Source organism: Nanorana parkeri, unplaced genomic scaffold (genome assembly GCF_000935625.1).
Source record: "Nanorana parkeri isolate BGI_ZX_2015 unplaced genomic scaffold, ASM93562v1 scaffold317, whole genome shotgun sequence".
In the NCBI taxonomy this organism is placed as follows: Eukaryota; Metazoa; Chordata; class Amphibia; order Anura; family Dicroglossidae; genus Nanorana; species Nanorana parkeri.
Window position 1 is genome coordinate 232,931 of NW_017306585.1, and position 18,583 is coordinate 251,513.

Genomic DNA, 18,583 nt, shown 5'->3' on the forward strand with positions numbered 1-18,583 from the left:
GAGGGTAAGAAACCCTTAAACTTCCTGAAAATTTTTTTGATCTACTTGGCGTAGTGCCAATGTCTAAGGTGTAAGTTTTATTTTGGAATGTTGGCAGGACAATGTCTTAATTTAGATTGAAGACCATTGGCCGAGAGAGAGGTCTTGGAACTACCCTATCTCAAAAGAGGCAACAATGAGGTGGGTTGCAGCCTAAACCTTGGCTTAGATCTTCCTTCTTGAGGTGATTTCTGTAAAAAATACAACTTTCAATGTTACTGTCCATATTGAGATATACTGATCTAGAAGAAGTTTAGGATAAAACAACATGTCCAGGAAAAACCCAAAGGGGAATAAATAACCTTCTTGAAGGGTAAAATCTGACACAGGCCTTTAAGAACTAGCTGATGAGAAGCCCATTGTGTTCTGGATGCTGAGCATAAAGCCAAAAGTTGCCCTATGAGGGTGCTGACACTCAAGACCAAGTTCCAAAGAAAATCCATTATATCTTTTATGGCAGGATCAAGAGGGACAAAACCCTTGGCATTTGCAAAGCCTATGAACTTAGTCCATGCTCTAGTATATATTAGGTTTATAGTAGGTAATAAACAATAAGATGTTCTGCACCAATACTCAATCTATAGGCTACCAGGCACTAAGAATACACCCAAGAAAAGTGTATTGCAATAAGTGTATTGCAATAAGCGTAAATGCGTGCAAATAGGTGATTCCTCCTCCTAATAAATAAATAACATCATATTCATAAGATGAGACTCATTCATTCATTCATTCATTCATTGCATGCTGGTTCTGGTTGTATGAACTGAGACATGAATGTAGACACAACCAAGCAATTGGCATTTTCAAAGGTCAACGTTGGTAGCCCCATATCTCTTATGACAGGTTGATTTAAATCAGGTCAGAAACAGCAAATTATTTTAGTTGTTTGGATTCAGAGATAAACCAATGAGTATTTCAGCAGGCCTGCCATCATCAGAAACCGAAACAGAAATTGCATGGAAGGTTACATTTATAGAATTAAACAGCTTTATAGTTAGAAGCTTTAAAAAGGTTGTTTACAACAGCGTTCTTCTTAAATACAATATTTAACTGTACTTGATAAAAAAAATAGGGCATAGCACACAAGTAGGTTTTTGCTTTTTCTGAATTAAATTATTGAATAAAAAAAGGGGGATTAAACAGACATCTGCTCATGCCTTCCATTCAGTACAAGAGCAAAGGCCGAATCAATAGCTGTGTTATGCTTTAGAAAGCTGAACTAAAAAAGGGATGTGCTGATGTTTTGGCTTGTTTTGTCCACCCAATGAATTATTCAAGCTGCATTCTAGAGGTGGGTACAGCTGCTATACATTTGCTGATGTTTGATTACTTTTGATGATTCCTAACTTACTAATTCATTTTAGCAGTGGTATATAATAATAATTAATAATAATGTATAATCCAAGGCAAGTTTTCTGTCTTTTTTTTTTAGTAATGTAACAGCTGTCTCTCATTATCTTCTTTTTCAATACATGTCCTATATTCTCTATGTTTATTGTATGTCATCAAGACATCATCGAGACAAGTCTTTTTTTCTCTCTTTTTCTGTCTATTTTATCTCAATGGATTATGGGTGTTCACCCATAATCCATTATTGCTTAGTAAGCTTCTGTACCCTGTTTAATGTAGGATTGTGTCATGCTGGTTTAGGTTATTTCCCTAACATTAGAAAAAAATTGAAAATACAGAAAGGGGTTGATTTACTAACCTTATAAACACGCCACGAACAAGTATACACCTCTGTAGTGTGTTCCCTCCCAGCATGATCTATTGGTGGAATCTAGACACCTTTGTAGTGTGTACACACCCAGCAGGTGTGTTGTGCAAAGCCCTGCATGAATTGCAAGGTGATGTTGTGTAAATTAGCTCTACATTGTGTTGCTTGAGTTGATGAATGCAGGAATGTAAATGCATGAGCTAACCATTTTTGTCTAAACTGTGAAGCAGCATTATATATGCATCATGTGCATGATTTTTCCATATATGGCATTAGTGGAAATATGCTTTTAGAGACTTTTTGGTTGATAAATACGTTTTGCTGTGTAAAAGTCACAAGCACCTAGTGCGTGCGTGTGTTTAGGTTAGTAAATCACCCCCAAAATCTTACCTTTTGCCTGTAATTCCTCCAAAAACCTGACTAGTGGTTGGTGAATTTACATGGAATTCACTAAGGCTGTTGCAAATCTTGTTCAAAATTCAGCTAACCTGAACTTAGAGGTAAATCCCTGTGAAGTCTAAAGGAGTCAAATCTAGTTTTTAAATTCTGTCTCCCTGCCTTTAACCCCTTCGTGACTGAGCTTGATTTAAGTTCCTGTTCATTAATGACTGGCACACTTTTTACATTTTTGTTGTGTGATTCTTTCATGGCAGAAATGTACTTTCTTACGAAGTGCACCTACACATATTTTTTATTGTTTTGTTTATTGAGGACAGATAAGGCTATATATTTAAATCACATACGTGTGCCTAACGCCTCACTTTGAAGATGAAAACATGTAAAGAAAACACTTCTTCCCAGTTTTGATTAATATTATTTTTTTTAAATAGCACAGCTAAAAAATGCAACAAAATAAATAATTTATTTGAACTTTATTTGGAAACACCTCACATCCCTAGGATTTCAGAAAATGTTCTGTACTTCTCAGCCTAAAACTAAAGGCTAACATTTAAATTTTTTTCCTATAAAAGCTAAGAGTGGTCACCTGGCATACAATGTCACTGTCACTAGTGACAGTGACATACTTTAAACATTGCTGTCATGAACAATCTTTCATTGTAATGGGATCATTTTTAAAATAGCTTGAAAAAAAAATTATATATATATATAATTCATTTATTTTTATTTTTTTACACTTTTTTACAATTTTTTTGCACTTTTATTTATTTAGTTATTTTTAATTATATTAAGCAGTCATTTTGAAATGCTCTCACAATGACTGCTTGATAATTTAATTAATAATTTGTGGTTATTGTTAGGCTGCTCAAAACTTAGGAAGAGCCAATAATAACCTTAGCCACTTCCCGCGGGTTCAGGTAATTTTACGTCATCCGCAGGAAGTGGTTATAGCAAGAACATGGCTCCTGCTGCTGCCATGTTCTTGGTACCATTTTAAACAGCAGACGATTGCTGTTTAAATACAATTGATCCGGTGTCTGTACAGTTGACGGATCACTTGTACGGTGCCGTGTCACCCTCCGTGGCTGCTGGTGCCGCTGTCGGCATCCCGGGCTCATCTGTCCCTTGTGTGAGCATGTGACCGGCGTGGAGGGTCTCCCCTAATAGATCGGAGGAGAGACCAGCGGCTTCAAGCTTCTGATCTCTCCTTCGATTACTGGACCCGGAGGTGATGTGCATTACATCACTTCCGGTGTCACTGTACACAGTCTCCGGCTCTTAGAGCCAGAAGAAGAAGCTGATGAAACAGATCTCTGATTCATCAGCTTCTTTGGGGTCCCTAGGTGACATTAGGGGTCTAAAAGACCCCTGTTGTCTCCATAAAGAGGACCTGTCACAGTGAATTTGCTGTTACATAGGGGACTTGTTAGTGTTTAAAAAGGTAAAAATTAAAGTAACCTAAAAAAAATAAAAAAGTCCCCCGCGTGCACGCACATACAACGCAAGCACGTGTCGGATGCGCCTACGTACAAAAACAAAAATTGTGCCACACATGTTAAATATTGTTGCAAGTGTTGGAGTGAGAGCAATAATTTTAGGCCCATCAATCACTGTTAACACTAAACAGATGAGCAGTAAAACATTTAAAGCGATGCCTACGGGAAATTCGGGTTATTGTAGTTTTTTGCAGTTTCACAGACGCACGCAATTTTAAGGCTTGACATGTTTGGTATCTATTTACCCAGCGGGACCCCGTCTCTTATATTTTACCAAACAATTGGGCATTATATTCTGTTTCTGTGCACTAAATTTAATTTTTGTGTATTTTATCCTAAAAATACTTGTTTGATAAACATTTGCGCAAATACCGTGAAACGTAACAAATTGCAACTAGCATCTTTTTATTCTACAGGGCCTCTTCTTTCAGAAAATATATTTATATAATTATTTGAGGGTCTGAAGCTGTTTTCTAGCCAAAAATTCTGATTTTATCGTGTGTGTGCAAATGTAAGAAATTGCTCAGTGCAGCAAGTGGTTAAACAATTTGCACATTACAATCATGTCTCATCTTAATCTCCAGCTTCATTTCCAGAGTGAACAAATTTAGATTTTGCAGTTTTTTCTCATAAGCTTCAGTCATCCAATTCCCTTATCAGTTTTTGGTGTTTTTTTTGTTGCTCTTCTCTGTACTCTCTTCAATTCAAAAACATCCATTCTATGGATTGGGGACCAACTGCATACTCAAGATGAGGCCGGACCAGTGATTTGTAAAGTGGCAAAATGATTGCTTTGTCTCTAGAGTAAATACCCATTTGATGCATGAAAGCAGTCTGCTAGCTTTGTTTGCTGCAGCCTGGTATTACATGATATTACTAAGTCTGCAGTCAGGTATGATCCCCAAATCTTTTTCCACTTCTGACATCCCCAATAGAACTCCCATTAATGTGTAGAGCACATGACAATTTTTAACACCAAAATGCATTACTTAACATTTTTCAACATTAAACCTCATCTGCCATGTAGTTGCCCACTCCCCTATTTTATTTAGGTCCTTCTGTAATGTTGCTATGTCAAATCTTGAGTTTACTACCTTGCTAATTTTTGTATCATTAGCAAAGACAGAAATATGCTTGTTAACACCTCCCCCCCAATATCATTAATAAATAGGTTGAATAGTGTTAGGCCTAACAGCGAACCCCGGGCAGGCCACTCCCGACCGTAGACCAATTAGAAACTGAGCCATTTATTGATACTCTCTGGACATGTTACTACAGCCAATTTTCTATGCCTGTACACATACCATTTCATTAATGCCAATAGATTGTAGCTTGTATGAAGTGTCTATGTGGTACCCCCTCAAATGCCTTTGCAAAATCTATATACACTATGTCAGGTGGCTTTACTCCATCTAGGTTGCTACTCACCTCTTTATAGAATGTTAGTAGGCTAATTTGACAAGAATGGTCTTTCATAAATCCATGCTGGTTGTCACTTATGATACCATTACTACATACAGAATCTAGTTCAAGTCAAGCTCCTCCATCCAATTTGTTTGTTAGACTTCTAGCAATTGTGTACATACCTTAAATTTGATGCTAGTGTTATGTGTTTTGTTATTTTTGCTAATTCCTGAATCACAACTAATTTTAGTATATGACCCTAGTAAGGTTAGTTCCTTACTAACTTGAAAGACTGGAGTGAGCCCTCTTTCTCCACTTATTTTATACCCCTTGTGGAGGACGGCAATGCTGGGTCCTGGATGGGAGATATATATCGCCACTGTTCGGGTTGTGGTCCCTTTAAGGGCCAACACAGGGTTAACCTTCCTGCCCCAGGAAGGGGTTTAAGGGTCGGCAACTCCCAGAGAGGAGTGTGGGAGTTGAGGAGGAAGTGGTTAGCTGTGGCTTTGAGAAAGACCTGCAGAATTGCTGTGCTGGGTTGACAAGACTTTTTTTCCTGGGAAGGGATTCCCTCAGGTTTGGTTATTTTGTGCTCAAGACTTGGAACTGTTGCATGCAGTTCACACTGTTTTGTGTTTATTGTTGTGGCGGCCCTGCAAGAGGAAAAAATAAAGGCCTTTGTTTTTACACAAAACCCTATGTGCGAGTGATCTATGAGCTCCCCAACTTCACACCCTATATATAAGTAGTGCCCCTGCTGAACCATGTTCTCCATTTATTATACCCGTTTCTGTCCCCTCCTTCCCTAATTATAGTTTAAACAGTTCCTCCAGTCTTTTAACCATTTTTCCCCCAAACATCTCTGCTCTCCTATTTCAGTTTCTTAGCCACTTGTTTAGCTCTCTTAACTCCCACTGTCTCTCTTGGGTTGCTCGTGGCACCAGCAGTGTTTCAGAAAATACTACCTTGGAGGTCCTCTTCTTTTACCTTGCACCTAATTCCTTATAATCATTTTTAAAACACTCCATCTTCCTCTAATTATGTATAAATAGGAACATCTATTAGAGGGCCGTGAGTCACTTCCTGTGCGCCACTGTGTCACTTACTGTGCGCCACATTCCGCTGTGCGTGTATGCGTGCTAAGGCATATTTTTTGGGCAACCCGGAAGACTGGGACCCGCGCTTGTGCAGTAGCGCGCAAGCTCCTGGCTATAGCCTTACAGCAGGACATGCACCAGGTTTGATTGCCACTCATGGAACACATGGTTACCAAAGGCTAATTCATTATTCTGTTTTTCTATGTGTCACTATTATAGTAGCGTACCTTGGTTGTCCTTATAGTGCCCTGTTTTGCCTACTCTGGCCTGCAGTCACAGTACCCAGCAGTACCTACAGTGCCCAGCAGTCCTTACAGTACTCAACAATACTCACACATCCCAGCGGTCCTCACAGCAAAATACACAGTGCCCAGCAATATTTCTGTACCCTGCAGTACTCAAATTACCCAGTGGCACAAACAGTGACCAGCACTTCCCACTCCTACTCTTGTGGATCTGCTCAGCAACACCCCTTCCACATACTCTGCTCCTGCTGTGACAGCAGGACACTCCCTCTCCGCTCTCTATGCACAAATTGCTCCCACTCCTGTGAGCAGCTCTGCTTTTGTGGATCCGCTCAGCAGCACCCCCTCCATTCACATGACTCTTGGTGTGTTTACTGCTGTGCAGCAGCACACACACTGAGTGATTACTAGTGTGTTCAAATAGGCCTTGTGTCTAAACTCATCAATAGCAATTTGCAGTGTGTATATTGGCATCTTGATTAATGTTGCTTACCAGACTGATTTCAGACTGCTTTTTCCTGTAAGGTTGGAGCTCATGTGATGGGTAATATGATTGTTAGGAGAGCAATGGCCAGTTATTTCCTGGTTCTGGTGGATCATGCAATTCTACAGGTCATGTGATTGTGAGAGACCAGTGGTCAGCTATTTAATGTTTTTGGCTGATCATAGAATATCACATAATTAGTGAAGCAGGAAAGGTAGAGGTTTTATATTATATAATTCCTTGTGAGAATTATGATATGTATGTTTGAAGTACATTTTTTGCCTTTGAAATATAGGAATCTGATTGGAAGGTACAACACACTTGAGGGTGGACTTTGAACAATAGGAGGAAATAGATGCTGACTAGGTTACATGGATACATAAATATACAGTATTTCAATCACTATAATAGTATTTACAGTAACACACCTAGGTCTAAGGATTCTTGAACAAAAGAAGTAGTGCAACCAGCTAGGGATGTCCCGGTACCACTTTTTCAGGACCAAGTACAAGTACTTCCCCTCATGTACTTGCCGATACCAATTACCGATACTTTTTCTTAAAGGGACAGGTGACTTTAAATGATCCATAGTACAACTACATGTTATGTACTATGGATCATGATTTAACCTATTCATGTTAGCAGGGGAGAATTGTAAATCTATTGCTGTAATGTAGTGGAGGTGTGTGCTGTATATATGTACTACATATACATTACACATGTCCAGTACACTAGAGCAATAGATTTACAGCCAGCCCTGTCCCAGCTTCCCTCACTCACAGTTTCACTCCGATCCCTGTTGCTTCGCGCGGTGCCTCTCGTAGTCAGCGCTGAGAAGGATCGCTGCAACGTGTCTCAGTTCTCAGCTTGGCAACAGTGAGTAAGACGGGGCCTGGGCTTAGTGTTTTGTGTGAACAAGAACAATCTACTGCTGCAGTACATTCTATATGTAGCACATATACAGTACATATAGCATGCACTGCAGCAGTAGATCTACAATTCTGCACTACTAATCTGAAGGGGTTAAATGATCCATAGTACATAATAGTACATAACATGTAGTTGTACTACGGATCATTTAACCCCTTCAGATTAGTAGTGCAGAATTGTAGATCTACTGCTGCAGTGCATGCTATATGTACTGTATATGTGCTACATATAGAATGCACTGCAGCAGTAGATTTACAATTATCCTCTGCTAACATGAATGGGTTAAATGATCCATAGTACATAATAGTACATAACATGTAGTTGTACTACGGATCATTTAACCCCTTCAGATTAGTAGTGCAGAATTGTAGATCTACTGCTGCAGTGCATGCTATATGTACTGTATATGTGCTACATATAGAATGTACTGCAGCAGTAGATTGTTCTTGTTCACACAAAATACTAAGCCCAGGTACCGTCTTACTCACTGTTGCCTCGATCGCGGTGCCTCGCGATTTTCCTCACACGTGAGGACGTCGTCGGTGCTGAGCAGGAGAGGAGCGTCGCGTCACTGCTGCTTCGGTGGGCGGCGGTCCAGGTTGGGTCCTAATTTAGGTGGCCGGCGACTGCCTGGAGCGCCGCCCACCGGAACACCAGTGATGCGACACTCGGAGCAGTAAGTAAAAAAAAAAACATAGCGCAAGCTTTGGCGCTTTGTATCGGGGCACTTTGACAAGTACGAGTACTTGTCAAAATGCCCTAGATCGGTCCCGATACCGATGCTAGTACCAGTATCGGGACATCCCTACAACCAGCAATATACTTTTGTTGGTAGGGCTACATGATATACAATAACACACAAAAGAATATTTACCAGACAATGTATATTACAAGTATGGTGGTGGTTTACCTCTGTTTCACACATATGCCTACTATACTAAATGCCTGTGTCCCAGGAAAAAGAGAGAACACATGGCTTAGTAACAATTCCTTGTTGTAAATTATGATTGAAATAGATATATTAGGGGTATGTTTAGGGGGTATGCTCATATATTGAAGCAAATTCTTTTGGCTGAGGTTATTTAACACACCTATGCTAACTAGATTTTTATTATCAGTTGACCATCCTGTTTTCAGAGTGTTGATTGTACACAATAGAACAGCTGTAGGGAATTTTGTCAAAACCTGTTTAGTTAACTAACATCAAAGGGGTAATTAGACCAGCCAATCAGAAGTCTTTTCAGTGTTAGTGAATAGCACTAAACTGTATATGAATTCAGAACCTACAGTGGCTGGAAAAGTTATTTCTGTATATTGTGCAAGTGATAACACAGCGCTAAAGGTGGATTCCGTAAGAAAGTAGGTGTAAAATATAAATTAATATATTGCCTTGTTCTGAAGGTACATATATATCCACCGAACTGGGGGACTAGTTACCTCCTCAAGGTGTATATATGTGTATATACATATAAGTGAATAACGTACCAATGAAAAAATATCAAAAACAACTATGTAGAAATCAAGTGATCACAAAGTGTCTAAACCTCATTTGTGTTGATAAATCTGAGCATAGACTTCTACGTAGATACAATGCAACACAATGTGAACCTTTTTTAACAATAAAAATATCTCATAAGTGAATGGTAAAAAAGTGACAAATCCTCAAACCTTTGAGTCAAACCGTTAATAAAATAAAATTAACGAAAAACTGTTGTACAGATAAAGTGCAAATAGTTCCTCCAAACTTCTGATTTGTGATGTAATTTGACAGATGACAATTAATTGCAAAGTGAGAGACTAATATAGATATGAAATAAATTAGATCTAAAGTACTCAATAAGACAAACTGAATGTGCAAACTAAATAAATAAAAAAATATATAAAACTCAATTGAGTCCAATTCCCCAAGCAAACGAAAATAAATATATAGTCCTTATAAGTTCGATCTTCCAATCAACCATCCCCCAGGTAATCAGTACTCACCAGAATCAGTGAGTATATGTAATATAATCACTCAGGAGCAGAAGGCTTCTAATCTCTCCCTCAGGAAAACACCTGACAGCAGATCGAGCACTTTCCAGGGCTCGTCCCTTGCAGTCTCCGTGGAGGTCCCGGCTCAATGTTAAAGGCAGGTGCCGGCTCCTCTCATCCGTGGACAACAGTGATATTGTACGGTCCCAATCAGTGTTTTATTTAGGGTAGTGGGAGAGAAAAAACAACCCTCATGGTGCGGTACATCCAACAATGAATATTTATGAAAAAATAGCAACTTACATTAAAATTTCAGAACATCGGCCGGTCACATAGAAAAACCGAGATAACGAGCTTTCGCCTGAAAGCCACTAGCACAGTGCTTAATAGACAATGAAAAGATCTGCCCCTTGATGCGTTTTACCACCTGACGTCTTCTGAAGGTTAACAGATCTTCCCTTGTGTCCCAGCCAAGATCATCATATTGTACCAAGATCATGTATATTGCTACCAAATGTAGATTGGGTGCAACCTGGAGGATATAAATAAGGTTGCTATTTACAATCCATGTGACATATGATAACCAAGCAATGGCCAGGCATTTGAAGTAGAAAGTGTGAAAGTAAAGCTGGCAATACACACTTAGAATTTCTTTCATTCAGTCATGCGGGCTAAATCCGAGAAACATTTTTTTTAGACTGGCTTCTTCAACATAGTAATTGAAGAATCAACTTTTGTTGAGTATGCAGGGTTGCTGATAGGGCCACCCACAGCTTGAATTTCTGCAATTTTGAGCAGTGGATGGCCAGTTTTAAACATTGAGAAGCTCAGAGTTGCAAAGCATTATCAGAGACATAATCAATTGTTTCAATCTATTCCCATATATCAGAATATCTAATGAAGATATTACACAAGCAAAACTTTATATCGTAACACAGATTGACCCATAAACGATGGATCTATTTGTTTAAGCAGTTGTTATACTACTGTGTGTGCTTTTAACAGGTGAAGAAGCAGCTTTCATTTTGTTGTTATGTCATTTTAAAAATAGATTTACAGCACACTATAGGAAGTTTATTTTGCATCATTTATCAGGACCTGCTATATGAGATCTTGTCCACCTGGTGAGAAAAGAGAAGTGGTGAAATGCTATGACCTGGTTATAATGTAAAGGAGGAATTGGGGAGCACTAAAAGCATTATTGATTGAGCTTTTTTACCTTTCTGTGATAGGAAAATTGATAAGTGTGTTTTCAATTTGTCATACAAGAGCAGAAATCTGGTAGAAAGTTGAGCACAGGTTTGATAAAGAGAAGATCACGATTATACAGGCGATTTTTCCCTAAAGATATTTTGTAATTTTTTGTATGCACTTTAATATATACATGTGTGTATATACAGTATATTTATTTACACAGTGCTTTTTGCACTTAAATAATACAAAATGAGTATATGCACTTTAAAGTTTAAACATTTGATAAGCCAATTGTGTCTTGATTTGATTTGTGGGAGGCTCAGTGAAGGGAGGTTCAGTGAACTCTTCAAAATTATGAACTTTAAGGTGAACCCCATTAAAGTAAAGGGAGGTGAATCCTAAAAAATATTATTTTTAATTATCAAAACTAATTGACAAGGCATTGTCAAAACAAAGGGCATGGGGAGCTTGGTACTGCCTTGGGGGACATCTACCAATGCCAAAAAATCAAACAAGGAGCAGCTCTTGCTGTGCTTTTAAAGTGAAACATGAATGAAGAATGCAAAATTCCTTTAAGTAAAAGCCAGTGGATGTAGTATACCTGGATTATGCAAAAGCATTTGACAGGGTACCACATAAACACTTAATACACAAGCTTAAATCTATGGGCATAGATTAAATGGTGTGCACATTAGGGATGTCCCGATACCATTTTTTTAAGGCCAAGTACAAGAACTTTCCCTCAGGTACTTGCCGATAAACAGACTATACAGGCTATCTCTGTAAACAGACTATTCAGGCTATAGCTGCCGGGACTCTGTTTACCTGTGTAAAGCTGTCTGGAAGTGTTTGCCTCTGCCCGACAACCCTCTGCCTTGCTTCCCGGGCTCCGCTACCCTTCCTGTGAGCCTAGGACCAGCTACTTGGGTGTCACTGGGAAGCAGGGAGAGAGAGCAGCAAACACTCATTCACCGATCTTCCCCCTGCTGAATGAAGCCTTAAGTGATACTGATTGCATAACTTCTGGCTTCTTAGCTGTCATTCACTGGTTAGAAAAGCAAGGGAAAAAGCTATACAAGCACAATCTGTGTTTGAATAGCTTCTTTAAAGTGGAAAGGTGACACTAGAGGTTTAATAGACCCCTAATGTCACCTTAAAGAGAACCTGTCACCTCCAGTGTTCTATCACATAGATAGCAATGACGTTAAGTAAAAAAAGTTTAAAGATACCCCCACTTTTTTAAATACCTTGCTCCCATGAACGTGTGCATACTAACATAAACATGCTTCGGGTGCGCCTATGTACAAAAACAACAATTGCGCAACTCATGTTAGATATGCACCCCACATGCACCAGATTGAGAGCAATAATTCTAGGGCCAATATTCATGGCTAACTCTAAACTGATGACCTGTGCAGGCTTTTAAAATGGCACCTGTGGACAATTTGGGGTACTGTATTTTGTCACCATTTCACAGGAGCACACAATTTTTCCCCCGGCATGATGGGTATGTATTTACTCAGCACAACCTCCTCTTTTATATTTAAAAAAATTGGTATTGTGTAATTTTTACAGAAATTGGTGTTTTATAAAGATTTAGACTAATATCATGCAACGTAAAAATTTGCAACTGTCACAATTTTATTCTGCAGGGTCTGTGATTTCAGGAAATATATAACTCTCGGGAGTTTAAAAAAAATTGTCAGGCTTAAAATGTGGATTATACATCTGTGCAAAAAAGGAAAAAAAAATCTTGGCAGTGAAAGGGTTAACAGTAGATTGATTTTTTAAGACCACAATGTATATGACTGGTACCTATTCTGTCAGAGTTTGCTTTTGGGTCTGGGCCTAAAAGCAAAATACTGTATGTTCAACTTCCTAATGTCTTTAGATCATTATATGTGGAAAATGTATCCATATTAGCCTTGGGTGCATGTTTTAGGCCTAGATTTAATACTTTATTTTCTTCTGTTATTACATATGCTGAGCTAAGATTAAACAGTCCCTCCCCTAAAATTCATTTTTCTTTTTAGTTTTTCTACCCATGTACATCCTCTCTTATTTGGTCCCCTCCTCCAATCCACACCCCCTCACTGGAGAGCGAATCAAGAACAGAAAATATTTTCGCTGTGGGCTCCATGATCTGCATTGAAATTTCTGTTGATCTCCATGAAAAAGGTTTGGTGAGGATTAAGGGTTTTCTCCAGTCCCTTCTAATGGGGAAATGGAATGCTCTCTTAGGTGTCCTTTCGTTATTCCCATGCTCCATCAGAGGATGAAATCTATTTTTACTGGAACATTATTATTGTACCTATTATATTCAGTCCTATTTTGTGTTGATCCAATTGTCCTAAAATCATTGGCAATCTCCCTTTTGTCAATTTTATGATTCTGCCATCCAACCACTTTTCATCTTTATTATACATATTATTATTCCCTTTTAAATCCTTAAGCATTGCCAAGCATAGATCTAGATCTTCTTAGTTGCTGCTACCTTTGCCTTTTTAGAACGTTCACTCAGGTAATGTGAGTCTCTCTTTAAATCCTTTAACTTTACCTACAACCTTTTCCAGTTTTCTTTTTTTCCTTTGTATTAATAAGCAAAGTATTTCCTTTGTTTAAAAAAAATGGAATCACTCCTCTCTTGATTCCTGATATGTCAGGCCATCATTTGAAGGAATGTCCCATCTGAATTGTTGTGGAGTGATTCCTTCTTTTACATACCTTTCAAATGTGATCATATCCCACTACAATTGTACCTGCTTTTCCACAGCGTGTCTAAAATGTCTAAAGCTAAATAAGTTCTCTAAATCCCCTGTGTTCTCATTTCCTTGTTTGTCTGTAAAAATCTCATCCAGATTAATATCTCTGTGATTTAAGAACTCAAAAATGCCCATAGCTGCAGAGTCTTATCACTGCGGACAGCAATAAAATAAATAAGTAGTATAACCTTGCATTTAGGTGCACTATCTAGTTTACAGCTGCTGCGTATTATCCACCAGGGATATATGAAAACTAAAACTCCTTAAACACAGTGCTCCTAATTAAAATCATATTTAGATAAAAACTGCCAGAATACAATTAAACATAATCAGTTGCTGTTATTTTTCATTTAAAATCCAGACTATTAAAAAGCATGACACTCATCTAGATAAAATTTACCTGAACTTAAAGGTTCCCACACACCTTACGATAATCGTACGATAATCGCAAGTACGATCTGCCTGTCCAAGATAGGCAGATTGTACGTTTTTTGAAGTACCTTACAACCATCGCAAGACTAGAGTCTTGCGATGGTTGCAAGGTGTGTGCCCAGCATTAGAAGCCCAATACAATTTATTTGGCAAGGTGGCCAATTCTGAATGGATAAGTTTAGGATGATTTTCATTATTTTTAGGGAAAACTAAACTTACCTTTTTTTGGATGTAATGTAGGTTGTTATCCATGTCAGTCTTGTGCTGTTTTTGTAAAAATGATAACATCTCCATCAAATTCAACAGATAATTGCAGGAAATCTGTTTCAAAACCATCATGTGGCTTGTATTAGGATAGAATAGATAGAAGTAGATATAGATAGATAGAATAGTAAGAGTGCTAGACATCGCATTAAAAATGAACAGATGGAATTATCAATGGCAACATATTTTATTAAGAATTTACATTTGATTTTGCAATTGACATAAAGCACATATTTATATTCAAACAATGATTTGAGAGGTAATTATTTATTCAGTGCTATTGCACATAGGCATGCTATGTTTGTATTCATTCACAGAAAATAAGAATTCTTAGTAATGCAGCTGTAAACATGTCTCAAACGCATCTTAAAATCACTTAGATATTCAAAAGTTTAATTTCAAATTCATGATAAAAAAAGCCCCTTTAACATTTATGCTTAGCAATAACCAATGTGCCTACATTGTGACCACCTTTTGCATGGTGTATTTTTCCATTTATACCTACTTTTACAGATTAGATGGCAGAAATAAAATAGTTTATGAAAACATATCTGCTCTATATAGATGATATTTTTTCATAAAATGCACAGAGAGGTATGCTGTGTCTACTGAAATGTGATTTATTTTCCCTGTATCATGTGAATCATCAACTGTGAAATCTGCTTAAGATGAGTCACTAGATGGCTGTATATGCCACATTATTTGTTGAATTTTCTTTTCAAAGACTGTTTTTGAAATTGAAAAGCAGTGTGCTATAATTTGAATTTAGGTCATTTTTCTTCAAAGAAATTGTAGCAGGAGTGGAGTGACATTACAATAAAAATAAACGAATGCATATATTTTCTTTTTACGTTTAAATTACAACAATAGTTTGCAGTTCAATATTTCTCATTTATGCTGCAAAGCAATTATCGTTATATATCACTATGAAGTTTTATACAATGGATGACATACAAAGTAAAAAATAGAAACTATGTAAACTAAGACAAGTATTTATTCCTTTACAGCTTGCAACCATGGCAGCCATTTCTTTTCACTAGGTTTCATATGGGGAAGTACTAATGCAGTTCACTTTACCCCTTCTAAGAGGGCAAAAAAATCTTTACCCTCTTTTAGGGCACGTTCACACCAGAAGCATGCAATAGTTGCATGGTTCCATGAAATGAATGCATGCTCCACGCAGCGCACTTACCATGCATTACCATGCGGGAGGTGCCATACGTTGCTATTCATTTGAATGGCACCCCAAATGCACCTCTTGCATGCAATGCGCTCAAACGCACCACAATACACGGTACCGCAATACAGTGCGTTGTGGTTAAAAAAATAGTGCATGCATTATTTTTTAAACCACAACACACGGTATTGAGGTACTGCACGTTGAGGCATGGTTGATTGCATTGTGGGTGGGAAGTGTGTTTGGGGTGGCATTCAAATGAATTGTTAACACATGGTAGGTGCATTGCACAGAACCATGTGATTAATGTACCAACCTGGTGTGAACAGGCCATTAGACACGGCATACAAGCATCATGTGGAAATCTACCAGTTACATAAAATGTGAAAATGGGGTGGCAAAACAGTGCATATTACTTTTTTGTGACCTGAATAAATATACAAATAAGAAAATATGGGAAAGTAAGAAAATAAAAAAATGCTCTCAGATTTCTGAAAAAGACAGATTGACCTTCTCATTCACAGGTCAATTTGTAAACTTGCCATGCATTGGAAATGACCTTTGGGGATGCACAAGGTTCTTTATAACAAGGGACATCATAATACAACCACACTATATACAGCATCTCCAAAAGAAAGAGCATATTGTCATAAATCAGCTGCAGTGCTGATCTGTTACCTCTGCTTACCTTTTGTTTGTGTGGATCTGTTGGTACCTGTTGTTTCTACAAGCATGTGCCCTGCTTTTGTTGTACAGAGCTAGCAGGTATGGGTGCCTACTTCACTATTTCACCTAAGTATACCTTGCTTCTTAGCTGCTTCCTTTCTAGTCTCCTGTCTCTCTCCTCATTTAAATCATGCTCAGACCAGCTCCCTTTGCTTAGGCAACACTTCTGTTGCCTCCGAGCTAGCATTTGTTCCTTTGCTCCTGACCTGCTTTCCATTGGACTGATCTTTTGTGTTCAAACACGGTTTAGTTCTCATGATTACATTTTTCTGCACCCAACCCTGACCTTTGGCCTGTCTTCTGGATCTCTATCCTCTCTGTTACCAACTCACCTTTACCAGCGCTGACTGGAACACTGCCGTATTCTCCGTCTCCCATCTCTTACTCTCAACAAGTCTCACAAGGTGAACCTGTGGGTCATAACCTGAGGTCAGCACTCAGCTAAGTCCAAACTTCCAGCTGGTTCTTACACCTCACATCCTGGGGGATCCCATACCACCTGCTTGTCTGTGGTCTCACATCAGTGGTGTGTGACACATATGCATTTTTTAACCCAACCCCCCACTGGTAAATACACATAAATGGCCAATATTGAGGCTGGACACTGGGAATGAGCTGTGGGTTTGGGTGAACCATGTGTTTGAAAAGGCCTAAAGAAACATGTAAAAGATAATATTTTTTTTTATTTTAGATATGTTTTGTGAATATGAACACATAACAAAGATATAGTGGGGTTTTCTCAAATTTGAATGCAAATGTGGAAATACACTTTAAGTTCAACCCAAATCTAATTATCATCCCTACTTTGAAATTGGAATGCAAGTAACTGCAAATCATGAATCATAGAGACGAGTGTTAAAATAGTGAACACATCATCTAAAAAGAAGTGTCACAGTCATTTTTGGAGCCAATTCACACTTAAGGCCAACTAATTTCTCAGTGAACTTGTTAAGTGGTCCACGTCATAACTTACCAGGCCACTAGGATGCAACGTGTATCCCATAATTGATAAAAACCCCTCCCTTGTGATATAAACTTAATAAGGAATTATACTTATTAATAATATTATTATTATAGTTATTGTGGATTGTAGCTACTGTTATTTCACTTAATGAAATAAGTTGGGCTTGGGAGATTAAAACCCCCACTATATGTTTGTTATGTGTTCTTATTCTCGCAGCATATTTAAAAATATATATGTTTTTTAATTCTTACATTTTAGAGATCTGTGTTGCAGGCCTCACTTTTAGTAAGTGTTTTCCTTTAACTGTATAGTAGAAATATTATTGAAAATGAATAAACATGCTGCATACAAAAGATGAAAAGAAATATAGTTGTCAGTGCCTGTTTTCACATGTACCACTATGATTATATTTTGGGCAATGCAAATATAAAATAGAAAAAAGTACGTCATCTTGATCAAAGCTTGTATGTTTTCATGACATATCACAGCTTTTCTTCTTGCTTACATGAGTCATACATTTACACTGAACAGTTGCTGCTTCCATTATCGCAAATCTGGAAGAAGGGGGGGCAGCAAATCACTGTATTTATTCACAACATAGTTTAGTTGATATGTATGAGGCTTGCTCATAATAATTGGAACTATGAAACCAAAAAATGTAGCACCTCGCAGACTTGTCTAATTTCTCAAAATTAAAGTAGTTCGGGCATAAAAAAAATTAACCTTTGAAATGGGGCCACCCCCGTACTGCAGATGTTAAGTGCTCGTTTTGGATCATTCACATCTGGCTGCTAAACCTGTCCCCACAGCCTTTTCCCCGGGCTCCAGGAGTCTGAGGACCCATGATGTCATCACATTCGTTCACTTGATTTGGACATGAGGATGCCGAGGGACATACCACAGTTAGAGCAGAGAGGGAGAGGTGAGTTGTCACCACCACGGGAAGGAGGATCAGGTGAGCATTTTTAAAAACTTTTAGACCAAAACAAGCACTTAACCCTTGCAGTGCGGAGGTAGACTCCACTGTAAGGGTTCATTTTCTACATGCCCGGAGTTCTTCTTTAAAGTGTATTTACCCTTATGCAGTCAAATGTGAGAAAACCCCTGATTGTTATATGATCCTATTCACACAGCATAAAAAAATATTTCTCCTCTCTCCTTATTCCTTGTGAAAAAGAAATCCAGGGACCTAAGGCCAGTGTTGTATTTGAAAAAATTCAACAAATACATACGAGTCTCTCCAGATCATATTCCCTGTGATCAGACCAGGGTACTGGATAAT